General features: G+C 43.3%; 9 pseudogenes; all 9 read right to left on the minus strand.

The window, feature by feature from the left end:
* Positions 1 to 736: 736 nt before the first annotated feature.
* On the minus strand, positions 737 to 1,001 carry LOC130317772 (U2 spliceosomal RNA; annotated as a pseudogene).
* A 1,476-nt stretch (positions 1,002 to 2,477) lies between these two features.
* LOC130317750 (U2 spliceosomal RNA) lies at positions 2,478 to 2,741 on the minus strand (annotated as a pseudogene).
* A 1,452-nt stretch (positions 2,742 to 4,193) lies between these two features.
* On the minus strand, positions 4,194 to 4,457 carry LOC130317754 (U2 spliceosomal RNA; annotated as a pseudogene).
* Positions 4,458 to 5,926: 1,469 nt separating this feature from the next.
* LOC130317780 (U2 spliceosomal RNA) lies at positions 5,927 to 6,190 on the minus strand (annotated as a pseudogene).
* Positions 6,191 to 7,664: 1,474 nt separating this feature from the next.
* On the minus strand, positions 7,665 to 7,928 carry LOC130317755 (U2 spliceosomal RNA; annotated as a pseudogene).
* A 1,464-nt stretch (positions 7,929 to 9,392) lies between these two features.
* Positions 9,393 to 9,656, minus strand: LOC130317763 (U2 spliceosomal RNA; annotated as a pseudogene).
* Positions 9,657 to 11,135: 1,479 nt separating this feature from the next.
* Positions 11,136 to 11,399, minus strand: LOC130317774 (U2 spliceosomal RNA; annotated as a pseudogene).
* A 1,460-nt stretch (positions 11,400 to 12,859) lies between these two features.
* Positions 12,860 to 13,123, minus strand: LOC130317781 (U2 spliceosomal RNA; annotated as a pseudogene).
* Positions 13,124 to 14,590: 1,467 nt separating this feature from the next.
* LOC130317756 (U2 spliceosomal RNA) lies at positions 14,591 to 14,854 on the minus strand (annotated as a pseudogene).
* Positions 14,855 to 15,877: the final 1,023 nt, after the last annotated feature.

Here is a 15,877-nt window from a genome sequence, read left to right on the forward strand (position 1 = left end):
CATGCTTCTTTCTTCATCCTTTTTTCTTTCTGTCATTCAGACTTTCATTCATTCGATCTCTCTCACTCACTTGCTTTAACTCATTTGTTCTCACTCACTCACTCACTCAATCACTCACTCACTCATTCACTCTCACTCACTCTCACTCTCTCACTCACTCGCTCACTAAGTCAGTCTCTCTCTCTCTCTCTTTTTCTTTTTATATATATTTTTTTCCGTCTTCTTCTTCTTCTTCTTCTTCTTCAGACCCTGTCATAGCACTAATGCCTTTCCAATACCACCAGCAGATGGAGACACTCCATTGCAACATTGGTTGTGAGCAGCAGTTTCTAAAAACAAATGCCTCATGGCGGATTTCCCATCCATCAATGGATGGTAAATTTTGTTTTTATCATTCACTGACCACAGAAACCAATGCATGGTCAAGCAACAGCAATGACACACCCTTGTGTATAGGCATGAGACCCTCATGTCATTTAACAGGATTCAGCACCACCCACAATACAGCTACCTGTCATGTCATGTCAAACCTGCACAGGTGTGCTAGATTATTATTATTTAGTTTTATTTTATTTTTTTACACCAATCAGTGTGCAAACATGGTCATTAAAACGCTAAATGAATAGACGTTCATAAACCAGTCAGTGCAACTCATCATTTTGGTCTCCAATTCTCAAACTCAAATTCTCACCCACGGAGGATTAAATGAGAATCTTTCTTGTTTAACACTGGAATGGGGTGGTGCACTGTTCACTACCCGAAGATACTGCCACATCGGGTCAATGCATAGGGCGACAGAAGCAAGCTTCCAAATCAGCTCCCTTTCTCAAAAATCCATTTAATTTATGGTCCCCAGATAGGGAACGTATGTATCAGTATGTGCTCACAAGTCACCCAAGTGCAAGTATTCACACAAAAAAAAACGTGCCTCAGGATGCGATCTGTCGCAAGATCCTTTCTTTTTTTTACACTTGATCTAAGCCAAAAGGCCTAGAGGGGATAACCGGGAAAGGGGTGGACCCAACCATGTCCCCTTCATGAGCACTCACATTACTCATAGGAATGGAAGGAAGGCTGGCAGCCAACCAGCCTCCCATACACTTTCTGGGTGGGTGGCAGTCAGCCACCCATACATACATACAGCACAGGCTAAACCCACATCATCACTTAAAAAAAGGACAGGCGACCATTGCACTCTGATGGAGCATTTAGCAATGCAATCCATAGCCTGGCTTTTGCCTGAACCCCCATCACTCCTCCTCTTGCATATAAGACAATATTTCAGATCTGCATATGAAAACAACACGCCTACCTTTGTTGCACATAGCTGCCTGCCTGTCTCTAGTTACCCCACTGGCTGTAGCTGCGTCCCTTCCGACATGGAATAACACCAACTGTAACGATAAACTGAAAATTAACAGTATAAACCTGCATCATTTTGGACTCTGGTATTTGCTGAATCCGGGTGACCTGACAATCAATGGTGGTGCCGCTGGTGATTCTGGCCTTCTTGGAATCTGTTGGGCCTATGTGTTAGCTCACACATCACTTGGGTATCCATGGTAACTACCACAACATGGTCATCTGCAGTTTACATCTAGCCCGTGGCATTGAATGGCATTTTAAAAGTGCTAAGGGTCCTGGTGCAATAATCCTCCCATGAGGATCAGCCTCAACGGCTTTGTAGATTGCACTCATGTCAGCAACTCCATATACATTTTTTTTTCTTCATGCTTCTTTCTTCATACTTTTTTCTTTCTGTCATTCAGACTTTCATTCATTCGATTTCTCTCACTCACTTGCTTTAACTCATTTGTTCTCACTCACTCACTCACTCACTCAATCACTCACTCACTCATTCACTCTCACTCACTCTCACTCTCTCACTCACTCGCTCACTAAGTCAGTCTCTCTCTCTCTCTCTTTTTTTCTTTTTATATATATTTTTTTCCGTCTTCTTCTTCTTCTTCTTCTTCTTCTTCTTCAGACCCTGTCATAGCACTAATGCCTTTCCAATACCACCAGCAGATGGAGACACTCCATTGCAACATTGGTTGTGAGCAGCAGTTTCTAAAAACAAATGCCTCATGGCGGATTTCCCATCCATCAATGGATGGTAAATTTTGTTTTTATCATTCACTGACCACAGAAACCAATGCATGGTCAAGCAACAGCAATGACACACCCTTGTGTATAGGCATGAGACCCTCATGTCATTTAACAGGATTCAGCACCACCCACAAGACAGCTACCTGTCATGTCATGTCAAACCTGCACAGGTGTGCTAGATTATTATTATTTAGTTTTATTTTATTTTTTTACACCAATCAGTGTGCAAACATGGTCATTAAAACGCTAAATGAATAGACGTTCATAAACCAGTCAGTGCAACTCATCATTTTGGTCTCCAATTCTCAAACTCAAATTCTCACCCACGGAGGATTAAATGAGAATCTTTCTTGTTTAACACTGGAATGGGGTGGTGCACTGTTCACTACCCGAAGATACTGCCACATCGGGTCAATGCATAGGGCGAAAGAAGCAAGCTTCCAAATCAGCTCCCTTTCTCAAAAATCCATTTAATTTATGGTCCCCAGATAGGGAACGTATGTATCAGTATGTGCTCACAAGTCACCCAAGTGCAAGTATTCACACAAAAAAAAACGTGCCTCAGGATGCGATCTGTCGCAAGATCCTTTCTTATTTTACACTTGATCTAAGCCAAAAGGCCTAGAGGGGATAACCGGGAAAGGGGTGGACCCAACCATGTCCCCTTCATGAGCACTCACATTACTCATAGGAATGGAAGGAAGGCTGGCAGCCAACCAGCCTCCCATACACTTTCTGGGTGGGTGGCAGTCAGCCACCCATACATACATACAGCACAGGCTAAACCCACATCATCACTTAAAAAAAGGACAGGCGACCATTGCACTCTGATGGAGCATTTAGCAATGCAATCCATAGCCTGGCTTTTGCCTGAACCCCCATCACTCCTCCTCTTGCATGTAAGACAATATTTCAGATCTGCATATGAAAACAACACGCCTACCTTTGTTGCACATAGCTGCCTGCCTGTCTCTAGTTACCCCACTGGCTGTAGCTGCGTCCCTTCCGACATGGAATAACACCAACTGTAACGATAAACTGAAAATTAACAGTATAAACCTGCATCATTTTGGACTCTGGTATTTGCTGAATCCGGGTGACCTGACAATCGATGGTGGTGCCGCTGGTGATTCTGGCCTTCTTGGAATCTGTTGGGCCTATGTGTTAGCTCACACATCACTTGGGTATCCATGGTAACTACCACAACATGGTCATCTGCAGTTTACATCTAGCCCGTGGCATTGAATGGCATTTTAAAAGTGCTAAGGGTCCTGGTGCAATAATCCTCCCATGAGGATCAGCCTCAACGGCTTTGTAGATTGCACTCATGTCAGCAACTCCATATACATTTTTTTTTCTTCATGCTTCTTTCTTCATCCTTTTTTCTTTCTGTCATTCAGACTTTCATTCATTCGATCTCTCTCACTCACTTGCTTTAACTCATTTGTTCTCACTCACTCACTCACTCACTCAATCACTCACTCATTCACTCTCACTCACTCTCACTCTCTCACTCACTCGCTCACTAAGTCAGTCTCTCTCTCTTTTTCTTTTTATATATATTTTTTTCCGTCTTCTTCTTCTTCTTCTTCAGACCCTGTCATAGCACTAATGCCTTTCCAATACCACCAGCAGATGGAGACACTCCATTGCAACATTGGTTGTGAGCAGCAGTTTCTAAAAACAAATGCCTCATGGCGGATTTCCCATCCATCAATGGATGGTAAATTTTGTTTTTATCATTCACTGACCACAGAAACCAATGCATGGTCAAGCAACAGCAATGACACACCCTTGTGTATAGGCATGAGACCCTCATGTCATTTAACAGGATTCAGCACCACCCACAAGACAGCTACCTGTCATGTCATGTCAAACCTGCACAGGTGTGCTAGATTATTATTATTTAGTTTTATTTTATTTTTTTACACCAATCAGTGTGCAAACATGGTCATTAAAACGCTAAATGAATAGACGTTCATAAACCAGTCAGTGCAACTCATCATTTTGGTCTCCAATTCTCAAACTCAAATTCTCACCCACGGAGGATTAAATGAGAATCTTTCTTGTTTAACACTGGAATGGGGTGGTGCACTGTTCACTACCCGAAGATACTGCCACATCGGGTCAATGCATAGGGCGACAGAAGCAAGCTTCCAAATCAGCTCCCTTTCTCAAAAATCCATTTAATTTATGGTCCCCAGATAGGGAACGTATGTATCAGTATGTGCTCACAAGTCACCCAAGTGCAAGTATTCACACAAAAAAAAACGTGCCTCAGGATGCGATCTGTCGCAAGATCCTTTCTTTTTTTACACTTGATCTAAGCCAAAAGGCCTAGAGGGGATAACCGGGAAAGGGGTGGACCCAACCATGTCCCCTTCATGAGCACTCACATTACTCATAGGAATGGAAGGAAGGCTGGCAGCCAACCAGCCTCCCATACACTTTCTGGGTGGGTGGCAGTCAGCCACCCATACATACATACAGCACAGGCTAAACCCACATCATCACTTAAAAAAAGGACAGGCGACCATTGCACTCTGATGGAGCATTTAGCAATGCAATCCATAGCCTGGCTTTTGCCTGAACCCCCATCACTCCTCCTCTTGCATATAAGACAATATTTCAGATCTGCATATGAAAACAACACGCCTACCTTTGTTGCACATAGCTGCCTGCCTGTCTCTAGTTACCCCACTGGCTGTAGCTGCGTCCCTTCCGACATGGAATAACACCAACTGTAACGATAAACTGAAAATTAACAGTATAAACCTGCATCATTTTGGACTCTGGTATTTGCTGAATCCGGGTGACCTGACAATCGATGGTGGTGCCGCTGGTGATTCTGGCCTTCTTGGAATCTGTTGGGCCTATGTGTTAGCTCACACATCACTTGGGTATCCATGGTAACTACCACAACATGGTCATCTGCAGTTTACATCTAGCCCGTGGCATTGAATGGCATTTTAAAAGTGCTAAGGGTCCTGGTGCAATAATCCTCCCATGAGGATCAGCCTCAACGGCTTTGTAGATTGCACTCATGTCAGCAACTCCATATACATTTTTTTTTCTTCATGCTTCTTTCTTCATCCTTTTTTCTTTCTGTCATTCAGACTTTCATTCATTCGATCTCTCTCACTCACTTGCTTTAACTCATTTGTTCTCACTCACTCACTCACTCAATCACTCACTCATTCACTCTCACTCACTCTCACTCTCTCACTCACTCGCTCACTAAGTCAGTCTCTCTCTCTCTCTCTTTTTCTTTTTATATATTTTTTTTTCCGTCTTCTTCTTCTTCTTCTTCTTCTTCTTCTTCTTCAGACCCTGTCATAGCACTAATGCCTTTCCAATACCACCAGCAGATGGAGACACTCCATTGCAACATTGGTTGTGAGCAGCAGTTTCTAAAAACAAATGCCTCATGGCGGATTTCCCATCCATCAATGGATGGTAAATTTTGTTTTTATCATTCACTGACCACAGAAACCAATGCATGGTCAAGCAACAGCAATGACACACCCTTGTGTATAGGCATGAGACCCTCATGTCATTTAACAGGATTCAGCACCACCCACAAGACAGCTACCTGTCATGTCATGTCAAACCTGCACAGGTGTGCTAGATTATTATTATTTAGTTTTATTTTATTTTTTTACACCAATCAGTGTGCAAACATGGTCATTAAAACGCTAAATGAATAGACGTTCATAAACCAGTCAGTGCAACTCATCATTTTGGTCTCCAATTCTCAAACTCAAATTCTCACCCACGGAGGATTAAATGAGAATCTTTCTTGTTTAACACTGGAATGGGGTGGTGCACTGTTCACTACCCAAAGATACTGCCACATCGGGTCAATGCATAGGGCGACAGAAGCAAGCTTCCAAATCAGCTCCCTTTCTCAAAAATCCATTTAATTTATGGTCCCCAGATAGGGAACGTATGTATCAGTATGTGCTCACAAGTCACCCAAGTGCAAGTATTCACACAAAAAAAAACGTGCCTCAGGATGCGATCTGTCGCAAGATCCTTTCTTTTTTTACACTTGATCTAAGCCAAAAGGCCTAGAGGGGATAACCGGGAAAGGGGTGGACCCAACCATGTCCCCTTCATGAGCACTCACATTACTCATAGGAATGGAAGGAAGGCTGGCAGCCAACCAGCCTCCCATACACTTTCTGGGTGGGTGGCAGTCAGCCACCCATACATACATACAGCACAGGCTAAACCCACATCATCACTTAAAAAAAGGACAGGCGACCATTGCACTCTGATGGAGCATTTAGCAATGCAATCCATAGCCTGGCTTTTGCCTGAACCCCCATCACTCCTCCTCTTGCATATAAGACAATATTTCAGATCTGCATATGAAAACAACACGCCTACCTTTGTTGCACATAGCTGCCTGCCTGTCTCTAGTTACCCCACTGGCTGTAGCTGCGTCCCTTCCGACATGGAATAACACCAACTGTAACGATAAACTGAAAATTAACAGTATAAACCTGCATCATTTTGGACTCTGGTATTTGCTGAATCCGGGTGACCTGACAATCGATGGTGGTGCCGCTGGTGATTCTGGCCTTCTTGGAATCTGTTGGGCCTATGTGTTAGCTCACACATCACTTGGGTATCCATGGTAACTACCACAACATGGTCATCTGCAGTTTACATCTAGCCCGTGGCATTGAATGGCATTTTAAAAGTGCTAAGGGTCCTGGTGCAATAATCCTCCCATGAGGATCAGCCTCAACGGCTTTGTAGATTGCACTCATGTCAGCAACTCCATATACATTTTTTTTTCTTCATGCTTCTTTCTTCATCCTTTTTTCTTTCTGTCATTCAGACTTTCATTCATTCGATCTCTCTCACTCACTTGCTTTAACTCATTTGTTCTCACTCACTCACTCACTCACTCACTCAATCACTCACTCACTCATTCACTCTCACTCACTCTCACTCTCTCACTCACTCGCTCACTAAGTCAGTCTCTCTCTCTCTCTCTCTTTTTCTTTTTATATATATTTTTTTCCGTCTTCTTCTTCTTCTTCTTCTTCTTCAGACCCTGTCATAGCACTAATGCCTTTCCAATACCACCAGCAGATGGAGACACTCCATTGCAACATTGGTTGTGAGCAGCAGTTTCTAAAAACAAATGCCTCATGGCGGATTTCCCATCCATCAATGGATGGTAAATTTTGTTTTTATCATTCACTGACCACAGAAACCAATGCATGGTCAAGCAACAGCAATGACACACCCTTGTGTATAGGCATGAGACCCTCATGTCATTTAACAGGATTCAGCACCACCCACAAGACAGCTACCTGTCATGTCATGTCAAACCTGCACAGGTGTGCTAGATTATTATTATTTAGTTTTATTTTATTTTTTTACACCAATCAGTGTGCAAACATGGTCATTAAAACGCTAAATGAATAGACGTTCATAAACCAGTCAGTGCAACTCATCATTTTGGTCTCCAATTCTCAAACTCAAATTCTCACCCACGGAGGATTAAATGAGAATCTTTCTTGTTTAACACTGGAATGGGGTGGTGCACTGTTCACTACCCGAAGATACTGCCACATCGGGTCAATGCATAGGGCGACAGAAGCAAGCTTCCAAATCAGCTCCCTTTCTCAAAAATCCATTTAATTTATGGTCCCCAGATAGGGAACGTATGTATCAGTATGTGCTCACAAGTCACCCAAGTGCAAGTATTCACACAAAAAAAAACGTGCCTCAGGATGCGATCTGTCGCAAGATCCTTTCTTTTTTTACACTTGATCTAAGCCAAAAGGCCTAGAGGGGATAACCGGGAAAGGGGTGGACCCAACCATGTCCCCTTCATGAGCACTCACATTACTCATAGGAATGGAAGGAAGGCTGGCAGCCAACCAGCCTCCCATACACTTTCTGGGTGGGTGGCAGTCAGCCACCCATACATACATACAGCACAGGCTAAACCCACATCATCACTTAAAAAAAGGACAGGCGACCATTGCACTCTGATGGAGCATTTAGCAATGCAATCCATAGCCTGGCTTTTGCCTGAACCCCCATCACTCCTCCTCTTGCATATAAGACAATATTTCAGATCTGCATATGAAAACAACACGCCTACCTTTGTTGCACATAGCTGCCTGCCTGTCTCTAGTTACCCCACTGGCTGTAGCTGCGTCCCTTCCGACATGGAATAACACCAACTGTAACGATAAACTGAAAATTAACAGTATAAACCTGCATCATTTTGGACTCTGGTATTTGCTGAATCCGGGTGACCTGACAATCGATGGTGGTGCCGCTGGTGATTCTGGCCTTCTTGGAATCTGTTGGGCCTATGTGTTAGCTCACACATCACTTGGGTATCCATGGTAACTACCACAACATGGTCATCTGCAGTTTACATCTAGCCCGTGGCATTGAATGGCATTTTAAAAGTGCTAAGGGTCCTGGTGCAATAATCCTCCCATGAGGATCAGCCTCAACGGCTTTGTAGATTGCACTCATGTCAGCAACTCCATATACATTTTTTTTTCTTCATGCTTCTTTCTTCATCCTTTTTTCTTTCTGTCATTCAGACTTTCATTCATTCGATCTCTCTCACTCACTTGCTTTAACTCATTTGTTCTCACTCACTCACTCACTCACTCAATCACTCACTCACTCATTCACTCTCACTCACTCTCACTCTCTCACTCACTCGCTCACTAAGTCAGTCTCTCTCTCTCTCTCTCTTTTTCTTTTTATATATATTTTTTTCCGTCTTCTTCTTCTTCTTCTTCAGACCCTGTCATAGCACTAATGCCTTTCCAATACCACCAGCAGATGGAGACACTCCATTGCAACATTGGTTGTGAGCAGCAGTTTCTAAAAACAAATGCCTCATGGCGGATTTCCCATCCATCAATGGATGGTAAATTTTGTTTTTATCATTCACTGACCACAGAAACCAATGCATGGTCAAGCAACAGCAATGACACACCCTTGTGTATAGGCATGAGACCCTCATGTCATTTAACAGGATTCAGCACCACCCACAAGACAGCTACCTGTCATGTCATGTCAAACCTGCACAGGTGTGCTAGATTATTATTATTTAGTTTTATTTTATTTTTTTACACCAATCAGTGTGCAAACATGGTCATTAAAACGCTAAATGAATAGACGTTCATAAACCAGTCAGTGCAACTCATCATTTTGGTCTCCAATTCTCAAACTCAAATTCTCACCCACGGAGGATTAAATGAGAATCTTTCTTGTTTAACACTGGAATGGGGTGGTGCACTGTTCACTACCCGAAGATACTGCCACATCGGGTCAATGCATAGGGCGACAGAAGCAAGCTTCCAAACCAGCTCCCTTTCTCAAAAATCCATTTAATTTATGGTCCCCAGATAGGGAACGTATGTATCAGTATGTGCTCACAAGTCACCCAAGTGCAAGTATTCTCACAAAAAAAAACGTGCCTCAGGATGCGATCTGTCGCAAGATCCTTTCTTTTTTTACACTTGATCTAAGCCAAAAGGCCTAGAAGGGATAACCGGGAAAGGGGTGGACCCAACCATGTCCCCTTCATGAGCACTCACATTACTCATAGGAATGGAAGGAAGGCTGGCAGCCAACCAGCCTCCCATACACTTTCTGGGTGGGTGGCAGTCAGCCACCCATACATACATACAGCACAGGCTAAACCCACATCATCACTTAAAAAAAGGACAGGCGACCATTGCACTCTGATGGAGCATTTAGCAATGCAATCCATAGCCTGGCTTTTGCCTGAACCCCCATCACTCCTCCTCTTGCATATAAGACAATATTTCAGATCTGCATATGAAAACAACACGCCTACCTTTGTTGCACATAGCTGCCTGCCTGTCTCTAGTTACCCCACTGGCTGTAGCTGCGTCCCTTCCGACATGGAATAACACCAACTGTAACGATAAACTGAAAATTAACAGTATAAACCTGCATCATTTTGGACTCTGGTATTTGCTGAATCCGGGTGACCTGACAATCGATGGTGGTGCCGCTGGTGATTCTGGCCTTCTTGGAATCTGTTGGGCCTATGTGTTAGCTCACACATCACTTGGGTATCCATGGTAACTACCACAACATGGTCATCTGCAGTTTACATCTAGCCCGTGGCATTGAATGGCATTTTAAAAGTGCTAAGGGTCCTGGTGCAATAATCCTCCCATGAGGATCAGCCTCAACGGCTTTGTAGATTGCACTCATGTCAGCAACTCCATATACATTTTTTTTTCTTCATGCTTCTTTCTTCATCCTTTTTTCTTTCTGTCATTCAGACTTTCATTCATTCGATCTCTCTCACTCACTTGCTTTAACTCATTTGTTCTCACTCACTCACTTACTCACTCAATCACTCACTCACTCATTCACTCTCACTCACTCTCACTCTCTCACTCACTCGCTCACTAAGTCAGTCTCTCTCTCTCTCTCTCTTTTTCTTTTTATATATATTTTTTTCCGTCTTCTTCTTCTTCTTCTTCTTCTTCTTCTTCTTCAGACCCTGTCATAGCACTAATGCCTTTCCAATACCACCAGCAGATGGAGACACTCCATTGCAACATTGGTTGTGAGCAGCAGTTTCTAAAAACAAATGCCTCATGGCGGATTTCCCATCCATCAATGGATGGTAAATTTTGTTTTTATCATTCACTGACCACAGAAACCAATGCATGGTCAAGCAACAGCAATGACACACCCTTGTGTATAGGCATGAGACCCTCATGTCATTTAACAGGATTCAGCACCACCAACAAGACAGCTACCTGTCATGTCATGTCAAACCTGCACAGGTGTGCTAGATTATTATTATTTAGTTTTATTTTATTTTTTTACACCAATCAGTGTGCAAACATGGTCATTAAAACGCTAAATGAATAGACGTTCATAAACCAGTCAGTGCAACTCATCATTTTGGTCTCCAATTCTCAAACTCAAATTCTCACCCACGGAGGATTAAATGAGAATCTTTCTTGTTTAACACTGGAATGGGGTGGTGCACTGTTCACTACCCGAAGATACTGCCACATCGGGTCAATGCATAGGGCGACAGAAGCAAGCTTCCAAATCAGCTCCCTTTCTCAAAAATCCATTTAATTTGTGGTCCCCATATAGGGAACGTATGTATCAGTACGTGCTCACAAGTCACCCAAGTGCAAGTATTCACACAAAAAAAAACGTGCCTCAGGATGCGATCTGTCGCAAGATCCTTTCTTTTTTTACACTTGATCTAAGCCAAAAGGCCTAGAGGGGATAACCGGGAAAGGGGTGGACCCAACCATGTCCCCTTCATGAGCACTCACATTACTCATAGGAATGGAAGGAAGGCTGGCAGCCAACCAGCCTCCCATACACTTTCTGGGTGGGTGGCAGTCAGCCACCCATACATACATACAGCACAGGCTAAACCCACATCATCACTTAAAAAAAGGACAGGCGACCATTGCACTCTGATGGAGCATTTAGCAATGCAATCCATAGCCTGGCTTTTGCCTGAACCCCCATCACTCCTCCTCTTGCATATAAGACAATATTTCAGATCTGCATATGAAAACAACACGCCTACCTTTGTTGCACATAGCTGCCTGCCTGTCTCTAGTTACCCCACTGGCTGTAGCTGCGTCCCTTCCGACATGGAATAACACCAACTGTAACGATAAACTGAAAATTAACAGTATAAACCTGCATCATTTTGGACTCTGGTATTTGCTGAATCCGGGTGACCTGACAATCGATGGTGGTGCCGCTGGTGATTCTGGCCTTCTTGGAATCTGTTGGGCCTATGTGTTAGCTCACACATCACTTGGGTATCCATGGTAACTACCACAACATGGTCATCTGCAGTTTACATCTAGCCCGTGGCATTGAATGGCATTTTAAAAGTGCTAAGGGTCCTGGTGCAATAATCCTCCCATGAGGATCAGCCTCAACGGCTTTGTAGATTGCACTCATGTCAGCAACTCCATATACATTTTTTTTTCTTCATGCTTCTTTCTTCATCCTTTTTTCTTTCTGTCATTCAGACTTTCATTCATTCGATCTCTCTCACTCACTTGCTTTAACTCATTTGTTCTCACTCACTCACTCACTCAATCACTCACTCACTCATTCACTCTCACTCACTCTCACTCTCTCACTCACTCGCTCACTAAGTCAGTCTCTCTCTCTCTCTCTCTTTTTCTTTTTATATATATTTTTTTCCGTCTTCTTCTTCTTCTTCTTCAGACCCTGTCATAGCACTAATGCCTTTCCAATACCACCAGCAGATGGAGACACTCCATTGCAACATTGGTTGTGAGCAGCAGTTTCTAAAAACAAATGCCTCATGGCGGATTTCCCATCCATCAATGGATGGTAAATTTTGTTTTTATCATTCACTGACCACAGAAACCAATGCATGGTCAAGCAACAGCAATGACACACCCTTGTGTATAGGCATGAGACCCTCATGTCATTTAACAGGATTCAGCACCACCCACAAGACAGCTACCTGTCATGTCATGTCAAACCTGCACAGGTGTGCTAGATTATTATTATTTAGTTTTATTTTATTTTTTTACACCAATCAGTGTGCAAACATGGTCATTAAAACGCTAAATGAATAGACGTTCATAAACCAGTCAGTGCAACTCATCATTTTGGTCTCCAATTCTCAAACTCAAATTCTCACCCACGGAGGATTAAATGAGAATCTTTCTTGTTTAACACTGGAATGGGGTGGTGCACTGTTCACTACCCGAAGATACTGCCACATCGGGTCAATGCATAGGGCGACAGAAGCAAGCTTCCAAATCAGCTCCCTTTCTCAAAAATCCATTTAATTTATGGTCCCCAGATAGGGAACGTATGTATCAGTATGTGCTCACAAGTCACCCAAGTGCAAGTATTCACACAAAAAAAAACGTGCCTCAGGATGCGATCTGTCGCAAGATCCTTTCTTTTTTTACACTTGATCTAAGCCAAAAGGTCTAGAGGGGATAACCGGGAAAGGGGTGGACCCAACCATGTCCCCTTCATGAGCACTCACATTACTCATAGGAATGGAAGGAAGGCTGGCAGCCAACCAGCCTCCCATACACTTTCTGGGTGGGTGGCAGTCAGCCACCCATACATACATACAGCACAGGCTAAACCCACATCATCACTTAAAAAAAGGACAGGCGACCATTGCACTCTGATGGAGCATTTAGCAATGCAATCCATAGCCTGGCTTTTGCCTGAACCCCCATCACTCCTCCTCTTGCATATAAGACAATATTTCAGATCTGCATATGAAAACAACACGCCTACCTTTGTTGCACATAGCTGCCTGCCTGTCTCTAGTTACCCCACTGGCTGTAGCTGCGTCCCTTCCGACATGGAATAACACCAACTGTAACGATAAACTGAAAATTAACAGTATAAACCTGCATCATTTTGGACTCTGGTATTTGCTGAATCCGGGTGACCTGACAATCGATGGTGGTGCCGCTGGTGATTCTGGCCTTCTTGGAATCTGTTGGGCCTATGTGTTAGCTCACACATCACTTGGGTATCCATGGTAACTACCACAACATGGTCATCTGCAGTTTACATCTAGCCCGTGGCATTGAATGGCATTTTAAAAGTGCTAAGGGTCCTGGTGCAATAATCCTCCCATGAGGATCAGCCTCAACGGCTTTGTAGATTGCACTCATGTCAGCAACTCCATATACATTTTTTTTTCTTCATGCTTCTTTCTTCATCCTTTTTTCTTTCTGTCATTCAGACTTTCATTCATTCGATCTCTCTCACTCACTTGCTTTAACTCATTTGTTCTCACTCACTCACTCACTCACTCAATCACTCACTCACTCATTCACTCTCACTCACTCTCACTCTCTCACTCACTCGCTCACTAAGTCAGTCTCTCTCTCTCTCTCTCTTTTTCTTTTTATATATATTTTTTTCCGTCTTCTTCTTCTTCTTCTTCTTCAGACCCTGTCATAGCACTAATGCCTTTCCAATACCACCAGCAGATGGAGACACTCCATTGCAACATTGGTTGTGAGCAGCAGTTTCTAAAAACAAATGCCTCATGGCGGATTTCCCATCCATCAATGGATGGTAAATTTTGTTTTTATCATTCACTGACCACAGAAACCAATGCATGGTCAAGCAACAGCAATGACACACCCTTGTGTATAGGCATGAGACCCTCATGTCATTTAACAGGATTCAGCACCACCCACAAGACAGCTACCTGTCATGTCATGTCAAACCTGCACAGGTGTGCTAGATTATTATTATTTAGTTTTATTTTATTTTTTTACACCAATCAGTGTGCAAACATGGTCATTAAAACGCTAAATGAATAGACGTTCATAAACCAGTCAGTGCAACTCATCATTTTGGTCTCCAATTCTCAAACTCAAATTCTCACCCACGGAGGATTAAATGAGAATCTTTCTTGTTTAACACTGGAATGGGGTGGTGCACTGTTCACTACCCGAAGATACTGCCACATCGGGTCAATGCATAGGGCGACAGAAGCAAGCTTCCAAATCAGCTCCCTTTCTCAAAAATCCATTTAATTTATGGTCCCCAGATAGGGAACGTATGTATCAGTATGTGCTCACAAGTCACCCAAGTGCAAGTATTCACACAAAAAAAAACGTGCCTCAGGATGCGATCTGTCGCAAGATCCTTTCTTTTTTTACACTTGATCTAAGCCAAAAGGCCTAGAGGGGATAACCGGGAAAGGGGTGGACCCAACCATGTCCCCTTCATGAGCACTCACATTACTCATAGGAATGGAAGGAAGGCTGGCAGCCAACCAGCCTCCCATACACTTTCTGGGTGGGTGGCAGTCAGCCACCCATACATACATACAGCACAGGCTAAACCCACATCATCACTTAAAAAAAGGACAGGCGACCATTGCACTCTGATGGAGCATTTAGCAATGCAATCCATAGCCTGGCTTTTGCCTGAACCCCCATCACTCCTCCTCTTGCATATAAGACAATATTTCAGATCTGCATATGAAAACAACACGCCTACCTTTGTTGCACATAGCTGCCTGCCTGTCTCTAGTTACCCCACTGGCTGTAGCTGCGTCCCTTCCGACATGGAATAACACCAACTGTAACGATAAACTGAAAATTAACAGTATAAACCTGCATCATTTTGGACTCTGGTATTTGCTGAATCCGGGTGACCTGACAATCGATGGTGGTGCCGCTGGTGATTCTGGCCTTCTTGGAATCTGTTGGGCCTATGTGTTAGCTCACACATCACTTGGGTATCCATGGTAACTACCACAACATGGTCATCTGCAGTTTACATCTAGCCCGTGGCATTGAATGGCATTTTAAAAGTGCTAAGGGTCCTGGTGCAATAATCCTCCCATGAGGATCAGCCTCAACGGCTTTGTAGATTGCACTCATGTCAGCAACTCCATATACATTTTTTTTTCTTCATGCTTCTTTCTTCATCCTTTTTTCTTTCTGTCATTCAGACTTTCATTCATTCGATCTCTCTCACTCACTTGCTTTAACTCATTTGTTCTCACTCACTCACTCACTCAATCACTCACTCACTCATTCACTCTCACTCACTCTCACTCTCTCACTCACTCGCTCACTAAGTCAGTCTCTCTCTCTCTCTCTCTTTTTCTTTTTATATATATTTTTTTCCGTCTTCTTCTTCTTCTTCTTCTTCTTCTTCAGACCCTGTCATAGCACTAATGCCTTTCCAATACCACCAGCAGATG

This window comes from Hyla sarda, unplaced genomic scaffold, assembly GCF_029499605.1.
Source record: "Hyla sarda isolate aHylSar1 unplaced genomic scaffold, aHylSar1.hap1 scaffold_2019, whole genome shotgun sequence".
NCBI lineage: Eukaryota > Metazoa > Chordata > Amphibia > Anura > Hylidae > Hyla > Hyla sarda.